The sequence below is a fragment of the Cygnus atratus genome, chromosome 4, assembly GCF_013377495.2.
Source record: "Cygnus atratus isolate AKBS03 ecotype Queensland, Australia chromosome 4, CAtr_DNAZoo_HiC_assembly, whole genome shotgun sequence".
Taxonomy (NCBI): domain Eukaryota; kingdom Metazoa; phylum Chordata; class Aves; order Anseriformes; family Anatidae; genus Cygnus; species Cygnus atratus.
Window position 1 is genome coordinate 52661662 of NC_066365.1, and position 11690 is coordinate 52673351.

Consider the following 11690-nt stretch of genomic DNA (forward strand, 5'->3'; position numbering starts at 1 on the left):
AACTTTCTTAAACATTTCCTAAAATTTTTTTTGCTGATAAATGTTTGGAACATCTACCTAAATGCTTTTTTTTTTTTTTTTTTTTTTTAAATGGGGAAATACTGGCCTTGCTACTTACAGGTGAAGTGGCCACTAAAAGACTAAAGGATATAAAATCTTTACACCTGTCACTTATGAAGACAGATATTCCAAGCAAAGCATACTGGAACTTCTGCCAATGTCCTCAATGTCCACTCGAGTTGGCACTCTATAGCACACACGTGTCTGGGGCACATGTATGCATCTACATGCAAAATTTTTTTTGTATTCAGAGAGGCTGAGCTGTCACTGTTAGGTATCTTGTTATGGTTTTATTCTAAAGTTTTTTACACAGTGCCTCTTTCCCTGGAGGAAGTGCCGAATCCACACTTTTATTTAGAATATTTTCTTTGTGGCCAGGGACTCTTTTCTCCACCAGTGTGGCTGTTTGAAAGCTTCTCAGCGCTTCAGACTGCTTCAACAACAGAAGCAGAGGCAGCGAGACGAGCAACAAAGCTCAGCAGCAGTGTGTCCCCGTTGGCTTTTCGCGGGGCTGCTCCTGCCAGTGGTCAGTTGTTACAGGAGGAGAACAAAGTGCCGAAGCTGCCTGCAGCTCCATTCAGCCGCGCGGTTGCCCAGGCAGGCAGGCAGGCAGGCCAGCAGCCAGAAGCCAGCAGGCAAAATTCAACAGCCACGCTTCGAAACGCGGGCAGCAGCGATCAATGGATCCATAACTCCCGGCCCTCCAGATATGGGGTCATCTCTCAATACTACCCCACTGTCATATACAACATTTGTCTTGTCCCGCTTTCAACTGCTTGTGTCAGTCTGTGGGGCGACTCCATAATACACATATACAATAGCACAATGAAAGCAATAATCTCCTGCCCAGTTTCTTTATTTATTTAAGTGCTATTACAAAGTTTCCTGCAGCAAAGAGAAGCTGGGAGGCTACAACTGATTCCAGCCATGCAACAGCTATCCGGATGAAAGGAAGAATGTGGTGACTTAAATAAATTACATGTTTCTGTGACTTATTTTTTTTTTTTCTTCCCTCCTCTTGACAACACTACCAAACGGTCTGGAGGGGGAGAGGGGGGCAGGGAGGTGACTTCATTGATATTTCAAAATGCGTAACACAAAAAGAAGCAGAAATCCTAATAAACACAAATCGTGATTCCAAGGTAATTATTTTTCCTTCTGACATTTTTTAAATGGAATTTTCTCAATTTATATTTATTATGAGTAAAATGCAAATACAAGTCATACAGAATAGCTCGGAGCTTTCTCAGTTTAATGATTTTGTGGCTCTAGTTTTTGAAGTCCTAATATCATTATGAATCTTTAACATAAATAACTTCCGTAGCAGCAAAATGACTCCTTCTTAGTTCAAAATTCTGTCCAGAGGATTACCATAAAGTACTAGATATTGCTGTTCTCAGCATCATTGCATTAATTGCACAGATGACTGCATTTGGCTAATGTTCACAAGCCCCATAATCAATCAGGGTTCATTCCTGCTCTACTATCACCCCAACACACTGCCAATTACCCCTTTACAAGTACTCACACCTCTTGGGCCCAGTCATACATAGATGTTTCAAGGGCCTCCTGCAATGACTTTTTTTCCTCCACTGCCTGAATTGACCAGGAGCTATAGGGTCTGTTTGCTGGGATCAAGGTGGTCCCCTGACCAAGTTTTTTCTCTGCAGGTCACTAAGCACTATCCCCTGACTGTAAAGTTCTTGCACATAACCCCTGCCATCGTGCCTTGTTCTCGTGTGTTTATTATAGTGACTCGTGATTCTGCTAGCAAGGATGGAGGCCTTTCCCAAGGCAGAGACTACTGTCCTGAGATCAATGAATCATCTGTGTTTCACATTCTGTCCCAAATACTGTGCACCCTACAAACAGTCCCACCATATCCGAATTCCACTGAGGGACTGAATACAGACTGAACTGCCAGATGGGGAACAGTCTCCTTGTCTAGGCAAAGGACTTGATCCAGCAGCAAAGCAAAGTTATTTATCAGAAAGTTCAATGCATCATAAAGCCTGTCAAATACTCCAGGATGGAAAGTTTTCTGATCAACAGCAGCACACATTTGACTAACATCATGAGAGTTGTTAAAAAAATCACGACTAGAAACAATCCTTGCAGCCTGATAAAAAGGCAAGTTCCTCTAATTACTTTCTAGAGAAGTAATGAAAAAAAGTTGGAAGGGGTAAAAATGACAAAAGCACACCTTCAGTAATGCATTACCATGACCATCTACAATATTGAGGGGAAGAAGCACCAGCATGTTAATATATGCCCATCTCCATTTCCTATGGCTAGCACAAAGCAAGAAGCAAAGCCATTCATACGCAGCGCCCAGTACCTCTCCTGAAGGTTAGCTGCAAGTACCTGGAGAGGAAGAGTCCACAGACAATTTTGCACCTTCTCCATGAGCATTGGGCAGGCTCCTGGCAAAATCAAAGTAGGGGTCCTCAGTGGAGGACACTGACCATCTCAACAGCGTGGGCTCTGAGCAAGCATGTGTGGGTACGCGCAATTTGTTAAAATGAGGTCTGCTCTCTTCGCTGCAATGTTGTGAAAGATTTTTCAAACCCAAACCTCTTTTGAGAAACTAAAAATACCAGAGTCCTAAATGCACTTGTCTGTAAAGCATTGTCTGTGGCAGATCTGAGCCATTTCTCAGTGCTTAATAACCTGACCGAATAATAAAAGAATTTGTGTGATCATTAAAAAAAACAGCTCTGCTCTCTGTTCTCCTACAGCTCTTCCTCTGTAAAGATTGCAACAAAACTTTCCATGAGAAGTTCATAGACCGTGAATAACGATGGGATCAGGGCTATGGTGCTGGAATAGAAGAGAAGTTAGCTAAAGGGCATCTATGTAATGAGATACAAAAGACAGTTAAAAAACTTTAATCCGATCAATCTTATATGGAGAACTGAGAGTGTTTACAATTGAATGCTTCTTAAAACAAAGCCAATAACTCATAATGTTTTCAGTGAGTGACCCCATCCCATGTTTTCAGTGACACAAACCTTCTTCCTAATTGGGCAGGTCTTCTTGGAAAGACCAATGCCAAGATTTTTAGATTCTTAACATTGACCACAGTCAAAGAAGAAAAATGCTTTCAGTGGTGCAATGTCCTTGTACACTGTAGCAACTCCTATCCTTAGAAATGTTTGCATCTAGGAGCCCAGTTGCCCTGATGAGATAAACTAAGGGGGCAACTTCGCTCTGGATCTACCACTTGTAAAATCTTTCTTCCAGAGAAAATTTCTGATGTTAAACAACCATAAAATTGCAATATCAGTATCCTAGTAACAGGGTTGAGTAACGAGAAAATGTAGAAACTGAGCACATCATTTAGCTCATAGTCCTAAGATAGGCAAAATTCACCTGAGAGCAATGGAGTGAGGATTTCAGGATGGGTTCCATCATTGGCCCTTCATTTTCTTGCAGGTCAGCCCTTACTTCCACTCTCAGCACAAGGAGGAGGTGGGAAGTGTGCTAGATGTGAGCACGGTGGTAATGGAGGCAGTGCGTTTGTTACAGAACATAATTTGTAGTTAATAACAACTGGAGATGTCTCACATGGGGCCAGACCATACGCAAATTACATATGCATAGACAGAAGTCCTAATTGTGATAACTGCAAGGAGCAGACTGAGTCACTGGGAAGTGAACTGTTTTCTGTAGATAACTCCTTTTGGAAAGTAAATGCATTGCATAAAAGACCATCTTCAGGAAATAACCTCTCTATAGACATGTGGCAACTCTCTACATAAACACAGTTGTTAGAAATATGTAGGATTTCCAGCAATGCTATAATATTTTTATATACACAGTCACTATCTATTCCATATACACAAACATCCGCCTACCCAGAAAATAATTGTGGATAATTCAATGTTCAGATTCGATAATGGATGCTCAAATAAATATGAGAATTCCAAGCAAATTTGTGCAAATGAAAAAAGATTTCCTCTGACATAATGGCATGGTGCAAGGCTGTCTGTAATGAGCTGTAATTTGTCTGGAAGAGCATTTTAAAGGGGTTGATCCATCCACTGGAAGACCAGCAACTGCTCTGAGACTAGAAGCAATGAGCCAGCCTGCCTCGTCTCAGAGGAAATTACACCACAAGCAGGCCAAATTTCTGACAACTTCCATAAATTATTTCAGATTTTCATATTTCAAATTTCATCTGCATTCATCATGTGAGTTTGACTGGGGAAAAATGTCTAGGAGGAGCTCTGCTAGCATTCAGTGCAGCAGTCCCAGGAGCCTGCCCTGGGACTAGATAATTTAATTTAGTTTTGATTAGATTATTCTTGCTGCAGTCTACTGCCAATCTGAAGTATTGTGCCTTCTCTTCTACTTAACCTTCCTGCCCCATGCCTGCTCCAGCCTGCATGCAGCTCTCTGTATTGCAGAATATATTTGAACAATCAAACTTAGGAGTTATTATTTTGCTTTCCATTGTCCATCCTTATAAAAGCACACATCTTTCACTGGGTTCCCTCTTCCCTGAAATCAGATTACTTCTTTTTTTTAAGTTTGTAATATTGTTTACCATTTTCAGTGGAAAGTGCCCTGTAATTTAGGTGGAAAATCTAAAATCATTACTACATCTCTGGATGATGCAACATACCATAAATAAGGATCATTTCTAAAACAGCTATAATCATCACTGGGCAATACACACGAGGATAAGAACAGGTAAATAATGAATTCATCCATCTATTTAACTAAAAATCTATTGTTAGCCAAAGTTATTAATCAAATCTTTAGCTAGTGGTCAATAGAAAAACAAACAAAACACCCCCCTGAACTAGCTCCACAGTGTTTCTCTGCAAGTAATCCATTAGAAATGCAGAATATGAACTCTTAGCAGAAAAATTCAACCCCACAAACAAAATGCCTTTATGGAAGAAGTGTGGGAGAACAAGAACAAAAATCCCCTTCGTGTGAAATGCGTCTGAATGTATATAACACTTTTACTACCTGTAACAATATGCAATAAATATTCCTTAACGTATAGGCATTATTTTTCCCCATTTACAGGATATGACTGAATTTATACATGTTTCAGGAGCAAAATATTTGTAACTCTCCAAGTTGTAGCCTGGATTATTAGAAACACAGATAAGGTAAACAAAGCTAATGCTGTTCTTTAAGTAATATCTATCACTTCCCTGTTATTGAGTTATTTCTTTTAACAATATAGGGGTTTTTGATGCTATGTGTCTGAACTGAAGATTTTAGATTCTTTATTGTTCTCCATTTTGATGAAAAAAATTGAATTGAGGGCTGTTATATTGAGTTTTGTTCCGTAAATATACTGAAATCATATTTTTGTTAGAAACTATCAATAAATCCAGTATAAGAAAAGTAATAAGATACAAATATGAGCAGGACCTTTGCAAAGGAAATATTACAAAGAGACTGTACCCATAAAACATATTAGGGAATGTGCTTTCTCCCTTGTGTTTGAAGAAAATGCAGAAGGAATTACAGGGAACTCTGTTATTTTTAATACAGATGCGACACATGAAATCAGATGACTTTAACTGCTAGGTGATAACATTCACAAAAATGATCAGACGTGAACAGCTAATGTATAGATTGTCTTAAAAGGACATTATTTATCAGCTTGAAGATTTATTTCTCATTAGCACAACTTGCCAACATGAGGCATCACTCTCCAAAAAATGACTATATGTGTACACATACATCTAGACACATCTGCTACATGTTTGTGTGCACTCATATGTACTAATACACATGTGTAAACACATGCAATTGTTTTCTGTGCATATAAATCTATGCATAAACACACAGGCGAGTCTATATTTTTTTGTGTGGTTTTTGTTAATCAGGGGAAGAACTCACCACCAACAGAATCTGGGGAAAAGAAATGCTGATGAGAGGAAGGGAAAAACTAAATACAGCAAATCAAGTGTGGGACATCCCACAAGGCACAGCTGAAGGTAGAAACAAAACAACCCTTTGCTTGCTGTCTGTAAGCCGTATCCCACAGACCCAATACCTTGCATTTTCACACAAGCAGCCCTGCTGGAAACAACAAATTGGGTATGCAAGAAAGGGCCTCCAAGATCAGGTCACATGTACAGATGCAATGGGCATGACAAACACAGAAACGTTCCCCAAAATGTATGCATTTCTTGCGGTTTATTGAACAATCTCCAGGGTGGCACAAGGGAGGAATTCTTCTGACATCATCTGGTTTTGTCTACATTTTATTAAAAAACAATTTACATTCAGCAAGGGAAGCTGTCTTAAAGACCTATTGTTTTCCCTTGTTTCAAGCAGCATCAATGGCTCATTCCTGCTCCTCCTGAACTTAACAACCTCGGGCTCTGTCATTGTATAACCCGCTCAGGGCTGCTAAGGATGTGCGAGGGAGCGTTCAGAAATCTGCACCTGATGCACAGACCGCAGGAGGCAGCAGCAGGACTCGTTTCAGGCACTCTGTCTCAGGCTCTCTGTCCAACTTTTGGCATTTTATTGTTATTTAGGTTTTTCTTACACACATCTTACACGTGACCCTTATGGCACAGGCGGGATTTCTTGCTTTGCAGTGGAAGGAGAAGTCCCTGCTTTCCTTGATGAGTGCAATCAGAAGTAATATTGACTTCAAAGCTTTAAAAACATGACAAATAGCATATTTGCAGTGCAATTTGTGTGTCACTTAAAATAATGATGGGAACATACATTATTATTTAAAACCAGACTAAATTAAACCATTTTTATAATGCAAAAGTATATTATTCTAAGTACATTTAACTAAGAAGAGTAGCCATGACTATGCTCAGTTAATTATAATATAATTTATAGGTACTAAAATGAACAGACTTTATAATTTTCAAGTTGTATACAATATCAGTCACGGTAATGGTCATTTTTGCTTCTCCTCTCTGCTGCCCCTACCTTTTCTTCCCCCTGTGCCCTTCTTCCCAGTGTCCAGATTCAGGTCAGTCTTCAGCTGCTTTGCATTTTTTTGTCTGATAACAGAAATAGGACCATAAAGATCCTCTTCCCATTCTCCAAAGTAGAAGCACTGTCCTTGCCTCTTTTTCAGAAGAGCTCTAGTTTCTTGAATGAAATTGCCTTCAGTTTCTTAACTAATGGTAAAATGAAAAAAAAAAAAAAGAAGGAAAAAAGGAGTACATCAGCTTGTGAGTACATCAACTTGCAGATAGAGCTGATGCTAACCTGGTTTTAAGAAATTCTTTAAAGGAATTTTCCTGTTCCTGGTACCAAGCACTCAGAGGAAGGGAGGTATATCAGGGCAGGGCTTGCCACAAGGGCTCCCAAGCATACACCCACCCAGGTGGTGAGAAGAGGAAGCCAGACACCCAGAACAACCTGACTCCCAGGAAAAAAACACAGTAGCTGGGAAAAGAGCTTGATATAGGTGTTTTTTAAGAGCTTCTTCGGGAACTGGCTGTGATGGTAACAGGCATTTTCATTGAACCATCAGAAGGCCCTGTCCTTTTTAGTACAAGTAATGATTAAGTAATTTAATTAACGGGGAAAAAAAGTCCTGTGTTTACATAAAACTAAGTCTCTGAGATTGACACATGTAATGCTTGGGTAACAGAGCTGATTTTATAAGGTAAATTTGGAGCTCTGGAAGGAGGTAACATTGCTTGCAATTTCAAAAGTTGGGGTTATTTTTTTAAACCCAGGGAGGATTGTTTCAAAATATGGAGAAAAAGATGGGGATTCTTTTTGGAGATCATCTTCTGTTGAAGCAATACTTCTCCAAAATCATTACTAACTCTCCCACATCAGACCACACATTGCTGATCACTAAGCTGCCTCCCTATTGCATCACTTGAAGAGACCAAAGGATTTCATAGGAGCTAACTAAGGATAAACCTTTCTTTTCCTCCTGGATTAAATGTGGAGCATATGCAAAAGAGGACAGAAAGCAGCTCTTTCAGGGCAGCACAGGTTTTCCCCACGCTGCATCAGTACCTCATATTAATTATAAAAGGACCCTAAAAGAGCTGGGGTAGCGTGCACTCTGCAGCAGGACTGGTCATTAAAGCTGCCCCATCACCTCAGTCTCGCTTTAGCCATTTTGCAGATAATAATTTGTAAGCAGCTTACTTACTTGCAGCTGATTCTCCTCTTTCTGAAAATAAAAGTCCCAAATCACACTGAAATCAAAGTATCAAGCTTTTCAGTTGCCTGCAATTTTGAAACAGTAAAATTTGAACCAAACCCAACTTTTGCATCTTTTCTCAAAACAAACTAAAGGTAAAATGTTATGGAAATTTTCGAAGTGTTGCTTTTTTTCTTTTTTTCTTTTTTTTTTTTTTTTTAATGAGTGGACTTCTGGGTTTTCTCAGTGACTGGAAGTGAAGCAGACATATCATCCTGGGAAGGCTTCTGTCTTAGTATCTGATACCTTACTGGAAACTGAGATAAGAGGACATCTCACAAAAATAAATAAATAAATAAATAAATATTAAAATCTTTACTAATTAGATTTCCAGCTAAATTTTGCACACTGAAGAGGAACTGACTTTCCAGACATAAATCCAAACTTCGTGGCTCTGGGTCTCCCTTCTTCTGCATAATATCGGCACATGTCTCTGGATGAGCGCATTTAATACAGCTCCAAGACTTCCTCCCTCATTTTCTTAGCGTAGAGACCAAACCAGTAGTGAGACGAGTGTGTCCTCTGACCAGCACAGAGCAGGACCTCCTCCAGCTCCCAGCAGTTTCCTTTCAGCACCTTAACCCCAGATAAGCAACAGTGCTTATGTCCCAGTTGCGTGCAAGGGCACCTCACCCTAGGCACAGTCAGGTGAGAGGCATTATTCCAGTGGCCGAAAGGACTTTCTTTAGTGTCAAGCTGTATCACTGATATCTTATTTCAGACTTCAGGTATCTATTTTTATTTTTATTTTTATTTTTATTTTTATTTTTATTTTTATTTATTAAATGAGTGCTTAAGAAACTCTCCACAAGGCCTCCAAAGCCATATTTCAGGGAACACTGCATAACTTGGTGGACTGATGAAGTTAAACAATATTTAAACATATAGTTCAACAAAAATTTTCAGCAATGCTTCTGAAAAACAAACAGCCAAGACAACAACAACAGCTAGGCATCTCTAAGCACATAGTGTAGTTTGGATACAGCAGAGCAGTGATCTTGTTGATGGGTGGAGGTGGAAGGAGTCTAGGACCCCCTCAGCAGGAGCATTGCTCCATCCATCTCACCCATAAGCATCCATTTAAAGCTGGAGAGTCAACATCAGCCAAGCCAAACACCTCACAGACAGGAGAAAGGGCAGTGGGACTTTGAACATTTTGTTTTGCTTGTGGCACTGGGCTGTCTGTTTCAGACTCCCCTTTCCTTACTGCCTAGGAAGAAGTTCTACCAAAGGATATAACATCATACGATCAAGGCAACCTTTAGTCAATGAATCCCTTAAGAACACCTCTTCCTTTCAGTTCATGTTTAAACCCCAGCTATATATTCCCACAGCACGCTGACCAGGCTCCCTTTGGCCTGCCAGGGTGGGCTTTCTGTGGTGTGGCTGGCCTGCCACATGTTTGGGGGCTACAGCCTCATCTCACAGTATGCTAGACAGCTGGCAGGTAATTAAATTCAATCTTCAGTGCTGAACATAGACATTAGTATGCCCCATCATCAGGCCATGAAGTCTGAAAAACATCGGACTCATTTGACGTAGATAATAAAGGCAGTAATGCCACATAATCTGGGCAATGCTCATTTTTTCGCGCACAGTAGCAGAAACAGGGCTGACTCAAGGCTTCCCAGTAAGCACAAGCTGAATTCAATTTTCCAGTCGCAGCAGAGCAGCTACTTGGCACCAGCCTTCTTGGATGACTCAGAGCACCAAGGCTGAGCCTATTCCCCTGGCCCCACTCCCTGCGTGTCCACCCCTCCTTTGCTCCCACCCCATTCCCAGCCCCGAGCATCAGCATCCAGCCAGAATCAGAAGCTTCTGACCGCGGTTCTCATGTAACTTTCTGTTGTACATACATATACAATAGCATTTCTCATCACTAATTATCCAGCTAAAATGAAGAGCAGTAACAGAGTGGTAGCTCAGGGACATCCATCTTCTAGCACCCTGATACCCAGGAGATTGTTGCTTTAACATGTGCCACCTTTTTGGGCTTTCTGCTGGGAAGAGAGGACTAAGGGGTTCCTTACCTCCAGATAGGAGCTGGGGAAGGTCTCTTGTGCAGATGGCACCAGGAGGGCAGGAAAAGCATGTCACAGTGACACACGGTAATTACTCAGCTTATATTTCCTGCAAGAACCCATCCCTTCCAGCAGACACCACTGGTAAGTTTTGTTCCCAAGGAGTTTAGCCAAATGAGGGTTATTTTAAGCCTGCAACAGTGTTTCCAGACATGATTCAGTGAAATGTATTATCAAATATGAAAGGTTAAATGGCTGCTTATGTTTCCTCTCCTGAGATGAAAACAAGTGGAGGTACCACACTGTTCTGCCTCCCTAGGCCCTATGTTTTCCTGAGGACTGCAACAAACACCAGCTGAACACCGCCAGAGATTGGAAGGTGCAACAGGGATATCACACCAGTTTTCTTTTACTTTCCTCCCCCTTCCTTCCCTGCCCTTCTGCATGTGCAATCAGTCACAGCCGGAGCTGAACGGGGTGGCCTGACGCAGGGTGGCCCCACACATCTCCACGGGTGCTCCCGTTGGAGCACCCCAGGCATTTTTGGGGTGCCATGGGGAGGGGAGCAGAAGGTCGAAGGGCTGGCAGTCTCCTTAGCTCCCTTCTTGCCTCCCCAGGAAATCTGTTTTTCTTACCAGCTGATTTTTTTTTCCTTCTAGTTTGGGAATGTAGGTCTCGTTAATGAGATTAATGGGAGCTGACTGTATGTACAAAGAGGACAATAGGTCCCTAAGACGAGCCATGTCTCCTTTGGGGAATCTGTCATTACAAATGGGGAAGACACGTAGATTTGTTGTGGTCTCTTTAGATGCCAGAATACTCCGAGAACAACAGCGTGCTGTGGAGGCTGCTGGCAGCCCTTGTAATGGGAGGTAATTACCAATGACCACTGATTAGCACAAATGTCTGAGGGTAAGGGCTGGTCCTCCTGGCTACCCAGTCAATAGCACGCGTGCAGGTAAGGCAGCTGATTTATAAATTTTATGCTAACAAACAGAAGGTAAAAGCAGAGTAGGGATGTTTTTGTGGGTACGTTGAGTAGGCAGGTCAGATTCAAGCCTCTTATTTGGTTATCTACCCAGAGGAAGGAGCAGCTCAGTGAGACCCAGCTTGCATCTTCCCCAAGCTCTCCAGCAGAGCAGTTCTGTTGCAGTACAAGAAAACAAAACCCTAAAAGACAAACCTCCAGTTGTCTTCACAGGTCCTCAATTTTTTATTATTTTTATTTTTTTCCCCAGGATATGCAGTCTGCTCTTCCCTCCCAGACTGCCTGGTTGCCACTTCCCTGCAGCAGCCTGGAGGACCCCCTCCTCAACGCTGGCAGCCATGCATCTCATGCAGATAACCACTGCTTTCTGTAAAAATATCCTGTGGAGGTTGTCACTACTCCAACACGAAGCCCATCGTTTACCTGGCTTTTACACTGTCAAAATACACCT